Below are 23158 nucleotides of genomic sequence, written 5' to 3' on the forward strand. Positions count from 1 at the left end.
TTGTTGATATACCCCGTTTTCCCCAAAAAAAAAAAACATTGAATTGGGACAAGGGGATATCATTTATGGTCATTTCAGGTGTCCAGAAAACTTCGAAATATTTCTGGACCATCACTTCATCATAGTTTTGTTATTTTTTTTAACATATGTTCCCACTGAAACATATGTTCCCACTGATCTCACTATTGTATAAAATGTCACCCTATTGAGTGTTTGTTTGGCAGAACACTTGGTGTCTATCATAAGCTGCTGTACCTTGTTAATCTGCGCTTTTTTGGGTAATAACCCTCTCTATGGGATACAGGTGCCCAGTGACTTAGTTGCACTCATTTACAATGAGTAAGGTAAAGCAGCAATAACACAGACACCTGAAGGAAAGTATAAGGGGGTATAGCAGACAAATCACATCAAAAAGCTTTATTGTCATTAAACAGAACAAGATGAATTGTTACATGAAATACAAGTACAGCACTATAGTGCTATAAGAATGGTCTGGTTTGGACAAAAAGCTCCCTGAATCCCCTGAGCACATCTCGGCCTAAGACATTTAATTACAGTTCAACAAATGAATTGCTAATGGTAAAAATTAATGCAATCGATTAGTGCGAGACATCAGTTCTCTAAACCTTTTGCTAGATGGTAGTTATACAAATAGCCCCAATGTGGGTGACCGTGATCCCACATAATACTGCCTGCTCTTTGTAAGACCCTGTTCTCGTAAAGTTCATGTACACGACAGCCGTACCCCTACGATTTCGCTTGCAGTCCTGACAAGATGTTGTAGTGCCCCTCTCTCCCCCACAGTACAATTCCCAAACCAAGCAATCATTCCAAATGTCAGAACACACTCAGTAGTGCAGCGACAGAAATTCACGAGAGTGTCTCTACCCACACCCACTACCATCAACCTTCTCAACAGGTGCCAGTGAAGCCACTATCATGAACATGCTGAACATCTCTCCCTTCTCCTTTGGTTTGATCATCCAACAAGTCTATGATAACGGCAGCATTTATAGTCAGGAAGTTTTGGATATTACTGAAGATACCCTAAGAATTTGCTATTTGGCTGGACCTTTCTTAAAATAACAAACATTTTTTGACCACGTTAGATTATTTGAGACTGTGGTACCAAGAAAATGAAAAGATTTGACTATCTCAATATTAGTTTCACCTATTGTCACTGACGACTTGGGGGCCAATACTAAAATCGACAAGAAGAGACCTGTAGGGTGATGCAGGGCAGTGTGCAGGGTGACAATAGAAATATCTAGAAGTTATACATCAGCCAGTCACAGAAGGAAACCCTGTACTTAGAGGAGCTGCAGGGAATATGTACTGGATACAAATATTTTCTCTACTAGTCCCAGCAGAACAGCTGTATACAGTGACGGACTGGCCACTAACTTTACTGCAAAGTTTCCCAGGATGCTGGTCATATGCGAGGCCACTGGATCCCAGCCTGGTGCCTACATTTAAATAATAGGTACTTATGTAATATCTGGGCTCCCGTTTTTCTTATGAGACCGCGTCCCCTCGCCACGCTTCGGGCACGGTGGCTCGCTGCGCTCGCCACACTATATAAATTCAACTCCATGCGTAGTTGGATAGTAGGGGTATGAAAAAATGGGGTGCATTTAACATGGGAGTCCAGATAATACATAAGTACCACATAATAAATAAAAAAATCACAGGAACTGAGTGGAACTAGCGGTGGCAGCAGCTCAGGGCCGCCATCTGCATACAGAGACCCTGCACCACTCCAAAGATGGCTGCCACCTGCATATGGGAGTGCCCATCGCTCCCCAGAAGTGCAGAATAGTGGAGTGCTGTTGCGTACTCCACATCCCCAGACAAGAAGCATGTAACAGCCAATGGGCACTGAGTAACTAACTCCTCCTGGAAATGTGCATGTATTCTCCCATGGCAATGAGCAACTAACTCCCCCTGGTCCACAAGCATGTAACTTCTCTCTGGGCAATGAGCATGTAACTCCCCATGGGCAATGAGTATGTAACTCCCCCTGGGCAATGAGCATGTAACACCCCTTGTGACAATGAGCATGTAACTCACCCTGACAATGAGCATATAATCCCCTGTGACAATGAACAAGAAACCCATGACAAGGAGCATGTAACCCCTGGCAAAGAGTTGTAATCCTTGGCAATTAGCATACAAAATATGTTGAGAAAGAAACACCTGACAACAAGCAAATAATGATTGGCAATGAGCAAGTAATTCCTGGAAAAGAGCATGTAGGTAAGCAGCAGTTATGTGGCATACTATGTAAAGTTATTACAATGTGTGGTATAATATGTAAAAGGCATTATGGCAGTGGGTGGCATAATGTGTAATTGGCATAACGGTGTGTTTAATCCTGGTGCAGTGTGTCTAAGGGGCTCTACCTGGTGTAGTATGTGTTGTAATGTGAATTGGTACTAATATGTGGCATCGCCACTTCCCCACAAAGCCACACCTGACATACTGTATTTTCCTACCTATATTCAAAATTATAAGGAAGGTTAGCCAAATCACACAGTGTTGAGAGGGCTTGCGATACTAATGCATATTCGGTATCGCAAATATAAATAGACTGTGCAGCACAGTCTAAACTTCTACTATATCCCAGGAGGGCCATGCTGCACCCCCCTCCACCACCACCTGTGTGCGTCACCCACTGGCTGATGCTTTAGCCTTGTCTGTCACCGATGTCTCTAGGTATAGTGATGTAGTAATCCTGCTTATTGTTATGCTGGCCCAGCCCATTGTTGTTTTGATGTCACCGACATGAGGCTACTACCAGAAAATTTCCAGGGCCACTTTAATCCCCAATATATTCCTGGCTGTATATTATGAAGCCCAGTGCATTATGGCTCTCAGAATGAGTCCTCATGTGATTAATAAGTAATGTCTTTGTAGTAACACTCTCTACCTGCATATAAGGCATGTTTCTACAGAGTCACATTATTATAACCACCATCTAATAGCCAGAGTAACCGCCATGTGGAGCACAGACGGCAGCTAGATGGGCTGAGTGGGCTGAGAGTGACCCAATAAGGTGCTGGTAGCTTGGCACAGCTATCTGGAGCCATGCTGACTGCAGTACATCTCACAGCTGCTGGAGGAACCATAGGGCAGACACAATAATCTAGATGGTCCCACAGATGCTAAACTACATTCAAGTCAAGGTATTAGGGGGCGAAGGAAGTACTTAACAGTCTTGGTCATGTCATCCAACCACTGAGACATTTTTAGCTATGTGACATCACATTATCTTGCTGGAAGATCCCATTGGCCCCAGCATGCATGGATGTATGTTATCCGCTAGGATGGATTCATAACCAAATTGGTTGAGTGCTGTCCACATGGATGACTGGGCCCAGAGAATGCTATGAAAACATTCCCCAGACCATAACACTGCCGCCACCAGCTTGTGTGCTTCCAGCAATGTTTGCAGGGTTATTGTTCTCAGATGTTTCTCGCCTGACAAGCCAACGTCCATCCATTTGATGAAGCAGAAAACGTGACTGACCAGAGAAGGCAACCCATAGCCAATCAGCGGAGGTCTAAGGTGAATACTGCTGAGCAAATAAAAAATGTTTTGCCAATGAACCTTTGCTTGCATAGGTGAAGAGACCATCCATTTGCTTCAGAGCCCAAAATGCAGACGTGTTCGCTAAATCACACCAAACATTTTGTGGCTCACCCATTGTAGCGCATCTGTCGACCCTCAAGCACCTTCACAGCCAACATTCCCCTCTCACATCAATGGTACATGATGATTAGCAGTTTCCATATCAGTTGTCCCATTTGTCCAATCACAATGCACATTCACCACAGCGGCAAGTAAACAGTTCACAGTCTGCCCTGTTTCACAAACACTGCTATCTTGGCTCGAAAGCTGATAATCATCCCACTTTGCACATCAAGAAATGAGTGATGTGTGCAGGAGGTCGATCGAACATGTTATATACCCACCAAGCCAGTGCATGCCATGTAGTTATACTTCATGGGCTGCACGCTGCCGTCACATGTAGGAGGTGGCCATAATTATGTGACTCAGCCTTGTCATTTCTCTCATTTGATTTGTAACAAGCTGTAGCCTATGGGAAGAACATTTACTGCATTAAGTACATTTATATGGTATCTCTACTGTGTGACTCCTCTGATGTAGGACAAAAATTGATTTATGGGAACATATTTGCTGCATTCAGAACATATATATGGTGTCTCTACTGTCTGACACGTCTGATGAAGGACAAGATGTGACTTCTGATAATATATTTGCTGCATTCAGAACATTTATATGGTTTCTCTCCTGTGTGACTCCTCTGATGACTGACAAGAATGGACTTATGGGAATATATTTGCTGCATTCAGAACATATATATGGTATCTCTACTGTGTGACTCCTCTGATGTAGGACAAGATGTGACTTCTGGGAAAAACATTTGCTGCACTCAGAACAATTATATGGTTTCTCTCCCGTGTGAATGCGCTGATGACGGACAAGATCAGAATCACGGGAAAAACATTTGTTGCATTCAGAGCAATTATATGGCTTATCACCTGTGTGATTCCTCTGATGTATAACAAGATGTGAATTACGGGAAAAACATTTGCTGCACTCAAAACATTTATATGGTTTCTCTCCTGTGTGACTCCTCTGATGTAGGACAAGAGCTGACTTCTGGGAAAAACATTTACTGCAATCAGAACATTTATATGGTTTCACTCCTGTGTGACTCCTCTGATGTACGACAAGATATGACTTCTTGGAAAAACATTTGCTGCATTCGGAACATTTATATGATTTATCTCCTGTGTGAGTTCTCTGATGTAGAACAAGCTGTGACTTACAGGAAAAACATTTGCTGCATTCAGAACATTTATATGGCTTCTCTCCTGTGTGACTCCTCTGATGTATAACAAGCTGTGACTTACAGGAAAAACATTTGCTGCATTCAGAACATTTATATGGTTTCTCTCCTGTGTGACTCCTCTGATGTACGACAAGATATGACTTCTTGGAAAAACATTTGCTGCATTCAGAACATTTATATGGTTTCTCTCCCGTGTGACTCCTCTGATGACTCACGAGATCTGAATTCTGGAAAAAAGATTTGCTGCATTCAGAACATTTATATGGCTTCTCTCCTGTGTGACTCATCTGATGTACAACAAGATGTGACCTGCGGGGAAAACATTTGCTGCAGTCAGAACATTTATATGGCTTCTCTCCTGTGTGAATCCTCAGATGACTGACAAGATGTGACTTATGGGAAAAACATTTGCTGCAGTCAGAACATTTATATGGTTTTTCTCCTGTGTGAATCCTCAGATGTAGGATAAGCTTTGATTTACATGTAAAGCCTTTGTCACACTCAGAGCACACATGTTGTCTCTCTCCTGTGAGGCTCATCATGTACAAGATAAGAAAAATTAAATTTTTAATGTTTCTTCTATCCAGAAAATAGTCGTTTTGGTTAATCTTCCAGGTGTAAGAAGAAATGATGACTTTAGTTGGCTGGATCAGAGAACAACGTCCCTCTGAGCAGGAATTGGACTAATAATATTAGAAGATGTTGTACAATCGTCCTGTAAGAAATTTAAAAAGTAAAATGTTAACATAGTTCAACTGTGATGTCAGAGTTATTGTGTATGGAACATTATATATTTCTATCTACAACAAATATCGGTCGCTGACCATTGGTTTTATATTTGTGTGTAGAGAGGGGGTGAGTGTGGATCGAAGTGACCAAAAATTAGCTCACTCCGAGACACACCTCCTGGCGCTTAGCAGTATTTAAGAGTTAAATTGTAATAGTAAATGAGATTTTTTCAGCTGCAGCATACACTTCTGTGAGCCCGTCTCGACTCACACAAAAAGAGAATAGAAGGGGGGTCGAAGTGAATTGCGCTGCTGGTTAGAGAAATTTGAAAAACACACTGATTGGCTGAGAGAAGATGAATGAAATGCTGGACACACTGTTAAATTTATAATTTTTATATGGAAAAATACATCAATACAAATACATACAAACAATCAATAAAATTATACTAAAATATCTCATAAAGGGGGATCCCTTAGTTTGGAGAAGATATATCTTCTCCAAACTAAGGGATCCCCCTTTATGAGATATTTTAGTATAATTTTATTGATTGTTTGTATGTATTTGTATTGATGTATTTTTCCATATAAAAATTATAAATTTATCAGTGTGTCCAGCATTTCATTCATCTTCTCTCAGCCAATCAGTGTGTTTTTCAAATTTCTCTAACCAGCAGCGCAATTCACTTCGACCCCCCCTTTTATATTTGTGTGTGTTGCCAAACTGTAGGGCCTATTTGCAGTCAGACACACAGTATGGAGCCCTCTACCTTCCTACAGCAGATACCAATATGTATATAGTACACACAGCCTATTATTGTTTTTATGATTATTGTATAATCCTCATATTCTGATCTCGGTATGTGCAGATTATACATTACTGACCCTCTGTATTGACTATAGAGTAACACGTGCTACTGATCCTGCACTCCTGGCTCCCTCATCCTCTGATCTCGGTATGTGCAGATCATACATCACTGTCCCTCTGTACTGACCATAGAGTAACACATGCTACCTATCCTGCACTCCTGGCTCCCTCATCCTCTGAGATCGGTATGTGCAGATCATACATTACTGACCATCTGTACTGACCATAGAGTAACACGTGCTACCGATCCTGCACTCCTGGCTCTCTGAGCTCGGTATGTGCAGATCATACATTACGGACCCTCTATACTGACCATAGACTAACACATGCTACCTATCCTGCACTTCTGGCTCCCTCATCTTCATGCAGACATCCATAGGGGCACATCCATAGGGGTAACAAAGCACACCCATGCTCTGGGGCGTCTGAGTTGTAGGAAACAGAACCAGTCATCCAGTGAGCAGGACAAGTCTGTAATGTACTTCTGGTAAATAAGTGATAGGGGTTGTCATCTGCAGACACCACAGGTGTGTGTGTCTGTGTATGTATGTGGTTGTGTCTATGTAAGTGTATGTGTCTTTGTATGTGTGTGTCTGTGTGGGGGGTAGTGTTCCGAGAATCAGCAGCTGGGCAGCACGATGTAGAAGAAGGGGAGCACTGAGCACAGACTTTATGGCATGGGTCTGTGAATGAGGAAACGGGGAAACACAGTGGGGCCGATTTATAGTTCACAAACGACCAAATTTGGCCCCTTGTCCCAATGGTGAGGGGTGTGGTATAGCTCACAGACAATGTCTGGTCAGACAGTCAATAGGTAGACATCAAATGTTAGACATGCATTAGTCAGACATTGACAAAATGGTACTTATATGTTAGTTGGGCACCCAATTAGCATACGTACGTTACCGTAGGGAAATCGCATGGCATCCGATGTTTTGCATGCGATGCGATTTTTACATAGGGTTCTATGTTACAGACTTTGCTATACAAAATTGGGTGCCATGGCATCCGATAATCGCATCGCATCCGATGTTTCAGATACGATGCAATGCGATTTTCCCATAGGGTTCTATGTTACAGACTTTGCTATACAATATCGGGTGCCATGGCATCCGATAATCGCATCCAATGTTTTGCATGCGAGACATCGGATGTGGTGCGATGGGATTTTTCCATAGTGTTGTATATTAGTGAATTTACTGTACAATATCGGATGCCATGGCATCAGATAATCGCATCACATCCGATGTTTTGCATCCGATGATTTGCATGAGAAACATCGGATGCGATGCGATTTTTCCATAGGGTTGTATGTAACTGATTTTACTATACAATATCGGGTGCCATGGCATACGATAAAATATCGGATCCGATTGTATAGGGTTTTATGCCATATAATGGACTATCCATGTAATATGACATATAATGTGATGGACGCACCCCCCCCCCCCCCACTATCCACGCCAACCCGAAGTGTGGCGAGCGCAAAAGAACGCATCCACCCGACCTTTTCATACCCCCACTATACACTAGGGTGACCAACTCATCCCTTTAATCTGGGACACACATTAATTACACAGGTTCTGTGGCAGTTTAAAACCAGGTGAAAGCCAGCCACAGAACCTGTGTAATTAATACGTGTCCCGGATTAAAGGGATGAGTTGGTAACCCTACTATACATGTCGGCGTGGAGTTGATTTTATATAGTGTTGCGAGCGCAGCGAGCCCGAAGCATGGCGAGCGGCTGCGGAATACATGTAAAGTAATCCACATCCCCTCGCTGCACTCCCCACACTATATAAAATCAACTCCACGTGGATAGTGGAGGTATGAAAAGGTCGGCCGGACGCATTCCGCCGCCGCTCGCCATGCTTTGGGTTGGTGTGGATAGTGTGGGGGGGTGTCTGACTTGGCATTGTCTGTCAGCCGTCTGGAACCCATGGTGAGGGTCTGGGCATGTATATTGTCGCCAATGTGCATGTGCAGGTTCTGATTGCAAGCACCTTTGGCTAAGTTTTCCTTCACCGAGGCTCTTGCTGCCTGAGTGACAGGCAGGGGGTGTTTCATGGGTGTACCCACAAAATCGCTGGGCGCTCTTATAGATTATCTGGGCGGGCCCCAGTGAGTGCAGGAGTTTCCCAGCCCACTCGGGTGGGCAGATGATGTTGGCACCCATCCTGATTAACCATCAAAGGATTTCTCGTCTGTGCGTTCCGCATGCAAACAGATGTGTACGCAAACATATCTGTTCGCATTCCTGCAGCGATGGGTGTGCGTTCTGCAGGGTATCATTAAACTGTTGCTAGGCCATGAAAACCTGCAGCCTAGGTATATATATATATATATATATATATATATATATATATATATATATATATATATATATATATATGACCAATCTGACTGCACACTAGGGTGATATTCACGATATTCAGCTGACATCCACACAGCGTGTAGTAGCAACGTTTCAATAAATTTTTATCAAGCTCACCTAAAACAAACAATACATACCTTATATACCAAGTCTCCCCTACCATGTGATGGTATATAAGGTATGTCATGTTTGTTTTAGTTGAGCTTGATAAAAATTTATTAAAACATTGAAACGTTGCTACTACACGCTGTGTGGATGTCAGCTGAATATCACCCTAGTGTGCAGTCGGATTGGTTTCATATATATCTGGCATTTGCTTGGAGGACATGCACCGGGTAAAATTATCTATGGCTATGCGGAGAGTGCCGGTTAATGGACTTTATATATATATATATATATATATACACATACACTGTTTCCCCGGTAATAAGACATCCCCCGAAAATAAGACCTCCCCCAGATTTTGGACATATGTCCAAAATAAGACCTCCCCCGAAAGTAAGGCCGATTCAAATTTCAATCCTGTGCAATGCAAACAATAAATACAAGACCCCGCTAACCTCCAGGTGATCTTCAAACACCTCTGAGGTATTTAGAGACCTCCATCTTCTACAGATGCTGCTTTGCTCCCGGTCCCAGGGATGCATTGCGGGAGCCGCGTGACGTCGCCGCGCACATCACGCGGCAGCAGCAGCGCGGCTGTAGTAGAGCACGGAGCTGGTGTTGATGAGACAGAGAGGAGGCGAGTTGTTTAACGGAGGCTATGGTACGTTCTTTAACCTGGGGCATGTTTACAAGGGGCACTGGGGCATGTGTACAAGGAGCACTGGGGGCATGTTTAAAAGGAGGACAGGGGCATGTTTACCATATCAAGGGGGTTTGGGGCATGTCAAAGATGGCAGTCTGGGGGCATTTTTAAGATGGCGGACTGGGGCCTGTTTAAAAGGAGCACTGGGGCCTGTTTAAAAGGAGCACTGGGGGCTTGTTTAAATGTGTACTGTATTAAAATAAGACCTCCCCTGAAAATAAGGCCTATGGTGTTTTTTGTTGGTTGAAAGAAAATAAGACAGTGTCTTATTATCGGGGAAACACGGTATATATATATATATATATATATATATATATATATATATATACACACACACACACACAAAGTTTATATTATGCTAATGTGTAATCTGGAAATTACAATTAATTACAAGTGATCTGGAAATTACTGAACAAATTAGCAATTTATAGGGTACTTGTGTAATATCTGGGCGCCCGATTTTGAAGTCAAATCGATTTGTACCATGCGATGCGATTTTCAATAGGAAAGACCCTATTTTTAATTGTATGGTCACCCATGGGTGACTAGTATGTTAAATGGACCTTTTCATACCCCCACTATCCAACTATGCATGGAGTTGATTTTATATAGTGTGGCGAGCGGTTACGCGTCCGCTCGCTGCGCTCGCCACACTATATAAAATCAACTCCATGCGTAGTTGGATAGTGGGGGTATGAAAAGGTCCATTTAACATACTAGTCTCACTCGTTAATTACCGTTTTTGTACCTTTCACATTGAAGATGTTTTTACCCATTAGCTGTTGTGGTTGTGGGCAGTAACTTCAATAGCGCTACTAGTTCCCATCCGTCGCAGGGGTTCCGCCACTGACTTCCCATCCACCGCAGGAACCCTGCCGCACACTGCACAATTGCCGAAGGGACCCCGCTGTGCAGATCCCCGCACTTGCCAGGTACCAGGGGAAGGACCGGTGTGGGGTCCAAAATATAGGTTCAGACCCGTTCACACTGCAAAAATTAACAATGCAGCTATAACTGTTTTGAAACGGTTTAAAATCGGCAAAATACCATGTTATAGCTGTGGTGTGAAAGGGGTACAACCATCTCATCCCAGCCTATCCTCATCTCTCCCCCTAGCGCCTCACCCTCCCATCCTAACCATATATCTCTCCCTAGTGTCTAACCCTCCCATCCTATCCCCATCTCTCCCCCTAATGGCAAACCATCCCATCCTAACCCAATCTCTCCCCCTAGCACATAACCCTCCCATCCCAGCCTATCCCCATCTCTCCCCTTAGTGCCTAACCCTCCCCTCCCAGACTATCTCCATCTCTCCCCCTAGTGCCAAACCTTCCCATCCCAGTCTATCCCAATCTCTTCCCTTAGTGCCTAACCCTCCCATCCCAGCCTAACCCCAACTCTCCCATGTCTTATCCCAACAGTTTCTTATATAGCGCATACATATTCCGCAGCGTTATGAGCAAAAACACATACCGAATTACAGTACAAAACAGTTTAGGACAAGTACATGGATAATATGGATAGTTGCATCAGCTATGTAACTGCTTTCGGTACTTGTGTAGTTTCACGGCGCCAGTTGCAGCGTGGGCGAGCGAAGCGAGCCTCGCAAGGGGACTCAGACGCACGGCGCCATGCTGGCGCCGTGAAACTACACAGGTACCCTGCTTTCTCCCTACTTAAAAATATTTTTACTTTAAAATCTGACAAAATATCAATAGTCAGCTTTCAATGGTCAGCCAGGCTGTGGTCAGCCTGGTATTCTCACTAAATACTAAAAGCTGTTTCTCAGTTAATTGATTGAGACCCCACCCAGCCAAAGCCTCTCTCCCACAAGCAATAAAACTAAGATAAAGAAATGGTAAGAGGTTACAAACCATCCCAGATACTGATACATTCTAACTCACTTTAAATCGTAATACAATTGCACAAATACCTATAATAATGCAGTATGCAAGGCAGAGTGATGGTGACTCAATACTGGCAATGGCATGTACAGTTTAACCCCTACTGTCTAACCCTCCCATCATAGCCTAATCCCATCTCTCCCCCTAGTCCCTAACCTTCACATCCCATCCTAACCCCATCTCTATCCCCAGCACCTAACCTTCCCATCCCAGCCTTTTTTTGGACCAGTTATTGTATATTCCATGTTATGTGGCCAGCGTCCATACAGATGCATACCCTCGTGGCCTTGCCACAATTCAGGCACACTTATGGCTCTTATCAGGGACTCGCTGTACTCACCACACGTCCAACTCTGTTGCTCAAATTTCAAAGCATGTTTTAGGTCACCAGCCAATCCACAAATCCCACTGTATTTGTGTTGCTTCTACTGTGAGAGAAAATATGACAATCAAGAAACAATGTTCTAGTGTTCATTCTAGCACCCGCCATCTTTGAAAACCAATGCAGTTCCTGTTCCCTGCCTGGGGTGTTGCTGTCTGCGGTGGCGTTCCTAGCACAGGTCTGGTTTGCATATCAGTGCTGATATAAAGACAACACTGTGCTAGACATGCCACAGCAGACAGCGACACCTCAGTCAGGGAAGAGGAACTGCATGGGTTTTCAAAGATGGCGTGTGCTAGAATGAACACTATGTTCACTGACCTAGATGCGAAAGGAATACATGGAGCAAGATGTGTGGTGCATGTTATGGAAGGAATACATGGAGCAAGATGTGTGGTTCATGTTATGGAATTTGTTGTGAAATGATATGAGAACAGCGGTGTAAGTGCTCCTCATAGTACATGCAAACTAATACTCATTGCGATGGTTAAAATGGCCAAGTTCAAAACCCTGCTTCTGAAGAACATGCTCATCAATCTGCTGTTACAATGGTTACTACCCAAGCAGATGAATCTCGGGTCACAGTTCCACCAGTGAACTCTTTGTAGTAGTGGATTATGTTCAAAGAAAAACACACTACTCCACGCAGGTATTGACACTTAGGGGGAAATTTACTAAAGGAAATTTGTAAAAAATAGGTGTATTTGTATCAGGAAATACACTTACTTTTTAAAATTTACTATCCCGAAAATACAGCAATTCATATTCGTATAGATAGCACATCAATACGAATTGCGGTATTTTCGGGATAGTAAGGGGGAAATTTACTAAAGGAAATTTGTAAAAAATAGGTGTATTTGTATCCAGAAATACACTTATTTTTGACATTTACTATCCCGAAAATACGGCAATCCATATTCGTATTGATAGCACATCAATACGAATACGAATTGCCGTATTTTCGGGATAGTAAATGTCAAAAATAAGTGTATTTCTGGATACAAATACACCTATTTTTTACAAATTTCCTTTAGTAAATTTCCCCCTTAATGTATTGGTTAACAACCCCAAATATTAATTAATGATGTGATGCCTCACTCCTCATATCATGGGCAGAGGGTGCTGTCATGGACATGGACAATGGTACATACAGTTAGAGAGTGTGTAAGAGGGAAATAATTGTCCTATTTCAATGCACAATGTTAAATGTAACTTTTATTCCATTAGGTTCAAACCTTTAGTCACATATATTGGTCATAACAGTCAAAAAAGAATATTCTAAGGAATAGACAAAAGATGGGGGTGAAGAAAGTTTATAAAGTATTACATTTAGGCCATTCTGTTCTTTTTTCTGTGATATCAGGTGGAATAGATGAGTTGAATCAGTAAACAATATCAACCGTTCTGTAATGTTCCATCCTTTCCCAATATATTTAATGTTGCCGGTTTTCACCAATGGACATTTCACATTGCACTAATAACCTAGGTCCGACCCGGGTTGTTGCTGGGGCGACCGAGGTCTCTGTGCGGTGTAAAAGGGCTTTTTGAAATGACCAGAGTCCAGCAACCTGGCATTTCAACCTGGGTTAGGTATAAACTTCGATGGTCATCCATTGCATAGTATGCCACTATTGATGGCCGGTTGTACTATTGCTATTGATGGCAATGATAGCTATCCCTAATACACACTAGGGATTTCTGAGCAATATTGTTCACAATATCACCAAGTGTGTACACAATATCAATAGCGATGCATGCTCCGTTAATGACCCCCTTCCTCATCTTAACATGGTAACGAGCCACAGAATGACCATCACTCCTACCGCCTTCGCTAGGGATGGCATTGACCACTGATGATTCTAAATCAATGATGGTTTATGGCCGATGTTGAAAATACTTTTGCCATTGATTGGGAAGAACCCAATGGTTTCCCTACATCGATGGCACAGCAGGAACAATGTTTCTTTTTTTTAAGGTGCATTGCTCCGCCCCCCCCCCCCCCTTGCACACCTTGAAAACGGGGAGTGTTTTCCCCGAAACGTTGGTCACTATTGTGCATTAAAAGTTTGTTGTTTTGAAGTCCGTTGGAGTGCCGCTGATTGTTACTTAGCTGAGACATATATATATATATATATATATATATATATATATATATATATATATATATATAGTCCCAATAGGCTGCCATTCCAAATGCTGGATCAATCTATGGATGCCTGGTGCCCTCCATTTACCCTGCTTGCACACAGGGAAATAAATAAAAGATTTTTGGTGGGCGGACTCTGAGACGCTTTAAAATCAGCAATGAATGAGTCGGTGCTTCTTTATCAACGTTTCAATCTTTATATTTTTCGTCAGGATATAAAGACACAGATGAAAATAACTTACCTATATAGTGTGCAAACACCTCAGTGAAGGCGCCAGACTCCCGCCGCAGGCGCGGGTGAGATGACGTCAGAACGAGAGAACTCCCATCCCCATAGTGTCAAAACAACTAAAGCTGGGTACACATCTATACAATCCCTGTTTTCTTGCGACCGTTCGACTGACCGTAGACGCATCGGACTGTCCACAAACAACAGCCGATACACGTGTACACACCTGTACAATTTTACTTGCGACGTCCGATGTACTCCCGTCCAAACAGTCGCAACAAAAAAGATTGTACCACCGTACACATTCTCTCGATTTGGGCTATTGACACGATCCATGTGGAGAGCACCAGGCTTGGGCTCTTATTCTGATTGAGTAGCAAGGCTGCAAACTTCACAGCCTTGTGATTCCACCAAGGGCTGGCTGCACGCCCCGAACCCCCGCAAGCATGGGAATCGATACTTTGCATAAACATCCATTCGCAGCCTTGGGTGCGGGGGGAGAAATCATTGGATGGCCGTGATAATTGAATGATTTCTTCAGCGCTTGCAGATCTGAGACACCTCTATGGTCTCAGACCTGAAGGCACACCTCACCACCCCCCACCCCCCCTGCCAGACTGCTGTGGGCACTCACACACAGCGCCTACACATACACATAAAAACCTATGCTCAGTCGCAAACAATCAGTCCCCTGTGCGAACGTGTGAGGGACCGAATGATTCTGAATAACCCCCATGGTCCGGAAGGCATTCACCACCTTTCCATAATTAAACCCTACCTTTCTCCTCCTTAGGCCAGGCTCTTCAAGTCACTAGCAAAATACAGCCACCATGGCTGAATAGCAACGGAGCACCGGGGTCCAAACAGAATAATGCCAAGCGCTGCAGCACACCGTCAGTCACATCCTCCATCAGCACTGCATGCAGAATGCAGCATGGCCGCCACCAGCACTCCTTCGCCGATGCCAGGTCCCATGGCTGCCTGTGTCACCTTTGGGGGTACTCTTTACCTAGAACGGAGCCCACGATGTTCATCGCGGTTGTCGGGCCGAAAATCGCGGTCATCGCGGTGATTGAGGCATCGCGGGTATTATTTGCGGTACAAGATGACCGCGATGCCCGCGATTCCTCAACTTTTTCATCGGCACCATGAAAAATCGCGGTAATTGAGGCATCGTGGGTGTTATTTGGGGGACAAGATGCCCGCGATGCCCTTGATTCCTCAACTTTTTCATCGGCCCCATTGAAAATCGCGGTGATTGAGGCATCGCAGGTGCTATTTGCAGTACAAGATGACCGCGATGCCCGCGATTTCCCGATCACACTCACATCTGTAATAGGTTGGAATGACCCTAATTCTGCATAGTAACATCTGTAATAGGTGGAATGACCCTTAGTCTGCATAGTAACATCTGCAATGGCTCACATCAACTTTAAGTCTGCATAGTAACTGATGTTTACAGGACAGTTTTCATAACACAAAAGGGTACATCCCCCTGTCTGAGACCGACCCCCTGTGACAGCTTGTCAGAGTTTCATTTTGTGGGTAGTTTTGTTGGAGAGAGGAGCTGTGGTTTGAGAGAGAGAGAGATTTGTGCATATTGATTGATTTGGAGCTGATTATTACTGATTCCTGAGTCCCTGCTGCTGATTCCTGTTCCCTGCTGCTGATTCCTGTGTCCCTGCTGCTGATTAATCGTGATTCCTGAGTCCCTGCTGCTGATTCTGCTGCTGATTGAGTCCCTGCTGCTGATTCTGCTGCTGTTCCTGTCATGGCCATGGCATCTGGAGTGACCATGTACTCCTTGCCTCAGACGGAGGCTATCTCATTCCTCCAGGAGCATAAGCTGTTGCCCAAGGAAGCTACTTGTGGCAATGGCCATGCCATGAAGCTCAGTGAAAAGGAGGGGATGTGGCGCTGCCACGTCAGAGCCTGCCGGCAGAAGATTAGTCTCCGCGCGGGGCTGTTCATTCCTGGCTGCCGGATGTCTTATGTGAACATCATCAGGTTCATTTTCAACTGGGCAGAGGAGTTGACGACCGGCGACTTCTGTGAGCGGCACCTTGGCATCTCCCCCAAGACAACAGTGCTTTATAATAAGTACATGAGGGAGGCGTGCCTCATGGACCTCATGGCTCAGCCCCAGCGGCGCATCGGTGGGCCCGACAAAATAGTCGAGGTCGACGAGACTCTTTTCGTCCGCAGAAAGTCCAATGTCGGCCGTGTGCTACCCCAACAGTGGGTGTTTGGGGGCATCTACCGGGAAACCGGCCAGTGCTTTGCCACGAAAGTGGCCACCCGGGACGCCCCCACTTTATTGGCTGCCATTGTGGAACACGTGGAGCCGGGCTCGAGCATATACAGCAATTGCTGGAGGGCCTACAATACCGAGCAGCTGGAGGCGGCAGGATTCCAGCATGCAAAAGTCAACCATCGGTATAATTTTGTGGACCCCACAACAGGGGTCCACACACAAAACATTGAACGAATGTGGGGGGCCGCAAAATGGCGCAATAAACGCCACCGGGGGACGGCGAGACATTTGCTGGAAAGCTACCTCCAGGAATTCATGTGGAGGAAGAGCCTGGGTATGGACAACACATTTGAGCGCATATTACATGCATTGACTCTATTAGATAAAGACAATTAAAACTCCATTGACTTTCATGTTTCCTAATTGGAATGTTTGCTACTTCATGTTTCATGTTTACTGTTCTGTACTATGCTTCTTTACCATGCTTTTTTTTGGAAGTAAATTACTGTGTCTTTTACCCAATGTTGTCTTTACTGAGTCAGTTGAGTGATTTTGCATGTATGACTGTATTTGCATACACACCTGAATTAGGCCCATTTCCTACTCATCCCCCAAAATAAGTAATAACATTCCCTGGTATCTTAAGCAGTGTTCACCCATCATGTATCACCCCTAGCCATATTGTGTCCCTGTAATTATTCATGTATCACCCCTAGCCGTATTGTGTCCCTGTAATTATTGTCTCCCTGTAAATTTGGCCCAAATCATCTGCTGTCACCTCTCACACTGCTTCTGTGTGACAGAGGTTCACAGCAATGGTATGCCAGAATCATTTTAATCAAGTTAACATTGAAATCGCGGTCATCGCGGGCATTGAGCTGTGTAATGTACACCTCAATGCCCGCGATTTTATGCACTTATAGCACTACTAAAGTTAACATTGAAATCGCGGTCATCGCGGGCATTGAGCTGTATAATGTACACCTCAATGCCCGCGATGACATCCACTAATGTCACTCAAACTGGAAAACTGCATGCAGGGAAGACAGGAAGTGTCCCAGCATGCAATTCACTCTGCAAACAGCGCGGAATCCATGACACACCCTGTCCCTGCATAAAATGTAAGTGCCCTGAAGCGTTTCTAAATAAATTTGAAGAGTGGGGGGGGGGGGGGGGCTGGGAAATTATTAGGGGGGGGGGGGAGGGGGGGAGGGAGGGAGGGAGGGAGGGGGCCAGAGGAGTAGGTGAGATGGCCAAGGGGAATCAATGTTAGTATAACAAAAATCTCATATAACACTGCTTGCTATGCGCACTATGTCACCATATTATCAGTGAGTGGCTTATGTTGCTATATGGTATTGCACATAGCAACCAATGTAACTCAGTTAAAATTACAGTGGATAACACTGGTTGCTATGTCAAATAGCGCATACCAACATACGTCACCTGTATATATTATGTTTGTGACAAGTGTTGCTATGCACTCTTGCACATAGCAACCAGCATTTTACACTGTAAATTAACATTGAAACGGTGGTTGCTATGTGTAAAAAGGCATAGCAACATATGTCACCAACTGATAATCAGTTGGTGACATATGTTGCTATGCCTTTTTACACATAGCAACCACCGTTTCAATGTTAATTTACAGTGTAAAATTTGAAATTCTCTTAAAAAAAACCAGATCAATCCAATGGACCATAAATTTACATAGGGTACTATGTCAAATGGCCCCCAGAGCCCCACCCTAGAATAGAATAGTGTGGCGAGCGCAGCGAGGCGACGCGGATACCTTCACAGGTTAGCGCGTCCCTTCGCGGGCTTCACTGGTATCCGCATCCCCTCGCGGGGCACGCTGCGCTCGTATACCAGTGAAGCCCGCGAAGGGACGCGCTAACCTGTGAAGGTATCCGCCTCCGCTCGCCACGCTTCGCGCTCGCCACACTATTCTATTCTGAACTCCACGCCGATGTGGATAGTGGGGGTATGAAAAGGTCGGAGGACGCGTACCGCTGCTGCTCGCCACGCTTCGGGTGCGCGTGGATAGTGGGGTTGGTACACTGGCAAATGTCAATGATTTTTGGGAAAAATGGTATCGCATCACATCAGATGGCATGGGAGTTGTGATACCACACAAGTACCGTATAGACATCAATTATTTATAGATGGTTTTGTTTGTGTTTTCTTTTTCCAGAAATGTCCAAGAAACGTGAGCTGACCAACAGTTTCTGGGCGAAGGTCATCGACATGTACAAGGAGAATAGATGCCTCTGGGAGAAGAAGGATAAAGACTATTACAACAAGGCAAAGAGGAATGAGGCATATCAGAAAATGGTGGCTCTCTGTCGAAAACGGGAACCTGATGCAAACATCGCCTGGGTGCAGAAGAAAATGACAAATATGCGGACAGTCATGGTGAAGGAGTTTAACCGAGTACGGCAGTCTCAAAGTTCCGGAGCCGATGCTGAAGACGTCTACGTGCCGAAATTATGGTACTACGAGCGGATGAAGTTCATCTTGGAGCAGAGAGAACAGAGTGGAACAGGGGGAACGGATATGGAGGACACCTCTTCGTCCGGTGCAGCGGAGAGTGTGGACGTTGTAAGTATTTGCTGTGACATGTCTTGCATGTAAGTGACTGTGAAATGTCATGTTATTACCATTTGCCCTTTTTTTTCTTTCTAGGAAGTTCCCCCTGAGACAGAGCAGGAGTCTGCGACAGTTGCGGAGGTGGACACTACTCAGACGACGGCGAGCACTACACCCGCTCTCCCGAGGAGGCGCCGCAGAAGACAGCTGTCCAGCACTGCTCCCAATGTCCAAGGGCATTGTTGCAGGCCTGTACCGGAGGCAGTACAAAATCCCCCTGACGATTTCCAAATTTTCGCAAACAACCTTGCCGTGGAAATGCGGTCCATGGAGAAAGACCCGGTCTTGCATTGTAAGAGGTTGGTATATTGCACTATGATGCGCGCAACAGAGAGAAGTCTCTCTGCTGAGTGCAACATAGAGCCATCTGCCACGATCGTAAGGCAAGCGGCCCAAACGCCCAACTACCCCTATCACTACCCTTCGTACAGTGCGTCGGGTTATGCTCCGCCTCCTCCTCCTCCTCCTCACCCTTTTATGTACGTGCCGAGGCCCCCTATGCCACCAGTCACAGACCCTTCGTCTTTGCCTGGGACTATTTCAAGTGCTCTGTTGAGCACACAAAGTCCCCTCCCAGGTGAAGAGCGCGATTTCAATTAATTAACAATTTGGCTTTATTGGTTTTAAATTATTTTGCCATGCAGCAATGTCCTTGTTCCACTCTGTTCGTTATTTGCTCCAAGATGAACTTTGTAGCTCGTAGACCATAATTTCGGTTACTGAGGGTCGCAGTATCGGACTTCTGAACTTTGAGCTGTCCGTACTCGTTTTGCGCCTTCACCATTGACTGTTCCACATATTTGCATTTTGTTCTGTACCCAGTGCATGTTTGCATCATGGTTCCTTGTTGTACAGTAAGCCCCATTTTTTGTATGCCTCATTCCAATTTGCCTTGTTGTAATGCAATTTCTCCCATGAGGCATCTATTCTCCTAAACTGTTAATGACCTTCGCCCAGAAGAATGACCTTCCCCTATTTCTATTGGCCAAAAATGACCTTCCCCCGTTTATATTGGCCAAAAATAAAAAAAAGTGATTATTTTAAATTCATAACCTATGTCGTGTCTTATTTCATTGTCTTCTAATTGAGGGATGCCATGTCATTTGATGTGTTTTTCTATTGTATTTTGTTGCTTTTTGCTCACCCATCACGGTGATTGCGGCCACATGATGGCCACGGGCACCCGTGATGCAACCGACACGCGTCACGATCGTTGATCGCGTCGTGATCGTATCGGTCACATCAGGTGTGCCCAGTAATGTGGCCGCAATGTGCCCGCAATCACCGCGATATGTGCGCCGTTTTAATGTTATCTTGTCTTATAATTAAGGGATGCCATAAAATTATATGTCATTTAATAGTGTAAGGTTGAATCTGCATGTATTTAATTTTTTTGTTTGTTTTACAATTGAGGGATGCCATGTCATTTGATGTTTTTTTCCTGTTTTTCACTTTTCTGTTTTCCACAGCAAGAAATCGCGCCCATCGCGGGCACATCGCGGCCACATTACTGGGCACCCGCGATGCGACCGACGCGATCAATCATCGCGTCGGTCGCGATGTCGGTCGCATCGCGGGTGCCCAGTAATGTGGCCGCGATGGGCGCCGTTCTAGGTAAAGAGTACCCGTTTGGGTACGCCTTGGCTAATGTGCGCCCAGTTATCGGTGTGTGTGCACCCCACTGCCAATCACAGTAACTGCACAACCTCTAGGGGCATTCTGCACCAAGCGCACTACAATGCCCAGCACACCCTGTTTGCACCAGGCTGCCACTTATGTGCCCTGTACTGCAGTGTTATCACCCAAATTCCCAGGGTGTTCCTGCATTATCCACATACCCGCTGCTGTCAGGAGATGTTATCAGTCACTGCCTCTCTATACATTGGTTAGTAATATATTTCAGAGGTTACACCATGAGGGGTCAGCGTCACGTTACCAGGGAAGCAGCCATTTCCCTTAGGACCTAAGGCAGTTCCCATAGAGGGCAATGTGCTTGGTGAGTGCAGTGTGCAGAGGTCACACAGGAAATACAGTAATACACAGATTATATACCTCAGCCTGTGATGTGTGTATTCGGAATAGAGTCCGGCCAGCTCCGTCTGCAGATACCAGGGGGACTTCCTGGTCACGTGACACCGCCTCTCTGACGTCATCCTGTAGTTCTGGAGTCATCTCTGTACTACAACTACGGGTGCCCAGATGTTCCAAACCTGTAATAACATGACACAACAAGCCATAAACCAGTGTAGCAGCATTAGAGATAGGACAAAAGCTAAAGTATTCTAACTAGTGCAGTGTGACAAATAATAATACAGAACATACCCTCCAACATTTGAAGATAAAAAATCGGTACACATTCGGGAAGGGGGCGTGGCCATGAACAAAGGGGCGTGGTCACTGAAAAAAAGGTTGTAACCACGTCCCCTTTCCGTATATTATGTACTATGCACCAACTACTACACACATAATGCAGCTCATGTCACATGGTGGCTTGGTGGGCTGCTGGCTATTAAATAAGTATATTAAATATACTTATTTAATATGCCAGCAGCCTACCAAGCCACCATGTGACATGAGCTGCAGGCAAACAGGTGTGACAGGGTGCTGGATAGAAGAAGATGTAGTGTTTTAGTGCAGCCTGCCAGGCTGAGCACCTACTTGCTGCACTGTAATGACTGCTGCAAAGACGTCCAGGAGATCATCCCTCACGCCTGCCGGGGCATGAGAGCCGCCTGGGATCTCCTGCCGTAGCACACCCCGTACACTGTACAGGACAGCGATAACCGAGAGGGAAGCACACACAGCCACCAGCTCTCCCCTGTGCATCCTCTACTCCCGGAGAAGAGGTAGACTAGCCGCAGCAGCTCAGCTCCATAGCACTGCCGCCAGCCAATCACATCGCTGCACTGCCGCTAGCCAATCACATCGCTGCAGCATCAGCCAGCCAATAACAATGCTGCACAACTAACAAACGGAGAACCAGCCAATAACATCGCGCCCACAGATGGCAGCTGACGAATCACGTCTTATGATATGGTACAGGCTAGAGTACTGAAGCTGTGAAATCGGTACATTCGGTACAAACTGTATTTGCCGGTACAGACTGTTAAAAAACGGTACTGTACCGGCAAATTCGGTACAGTTGGAGGGTATGACAGAATAATAATAAAGCAAATCTTAACATATATGTATATATGTAATTACTTTCCAATTATGAATAGATAGTAGGCTGGGGTGTATAATGAGCCGCAATGTAACATACCTCCCAACTTACAGGGAGATGGAGGAGGGAGACAGGGTTGTAAGCGTCTGGCCATGCCCGGGCCCAGCCCCCTGGCTGCAGGAATAGATGCTGTGCTCATGAGCACAGCCTTTATTCCCCGCTGCTCAGCAGCCGACAGGGGGACTCCATACCTCCCAACTTCTGTCCGGAGGAAATAGGGACACTCGCGCGGCTTTGCCGCGCGAGCGTCCGAAAAGGGGTGGGGCGTATGCAAATGAGGGCGCGGCTTATGCTAATTAGCCGCGACCTCATTTTCATACGAGAATAGACGCTGTGCGCATGCGCACAGCGTCTATTCTACTAGATTGGGGGGTCTCCCAACTGCCACCCCCCGCAGCGGGACAATGCCTGCCGCGGGTGGGACGTCGGGACAGGACCCGAAAATCGGGACTGTCCCGACGGAATCGTGACAGTTGGGAGGTATGCGACTCCCAACAGCCCCCCTTGCTCGCAGGACACTGCCGGCCGCGGGAGGGACGCGGGAATGTCCCCGGAAACCGGAGCATTCCCACAGTAATCGAAACTGTTGGGAGGTATGCAACAGCCCCCCTTTCCACGGGACACTGCCGGCTGCGGGAGGGACACACCAATGTCCCTGGAAACCGGGACATTCCCGCGGTAGTCGGGACTGTTGGGAGGTATGATGTAAATAT

The 23158-nt window shown here is 45.3% G+C and overlaps 1 pseudogene across 1 annotated transcript; it reads right to left on the reverse strand.

The window, feature by feature from the left end:
• Window positions 1–402: 402 nt before the first annotated feature.
• On the reverse strand, window positions 403–21388 carry LOC146075891 (uncharacterized; annotated as a pseudogene). The gene is made up of 2 exons (XR_014473653.1): window positions 21275–21388; window positions 403–5595 (listed from the first exon to the last, which is right to left on the reverse strand). The product of XR_014473653.1 is annotated as an uncharacterized LOC146075891 (transcript).
• Window positions 21389–23158: the final 1770 nt, after the last annotated feature.

Source organism: Crinia signifera, chromosome 4 (assembly GCF_055691185.1).
Source record: "Crinia signifera chromosome 4, ASM5569118v1, whole genome shotgun sequence".
Lineage (NCBI taxonomy): Eukaryota > Metazoa > Chordata > Amphibia > Anura > Myobatrachidae > Crinia > Crinia signifera.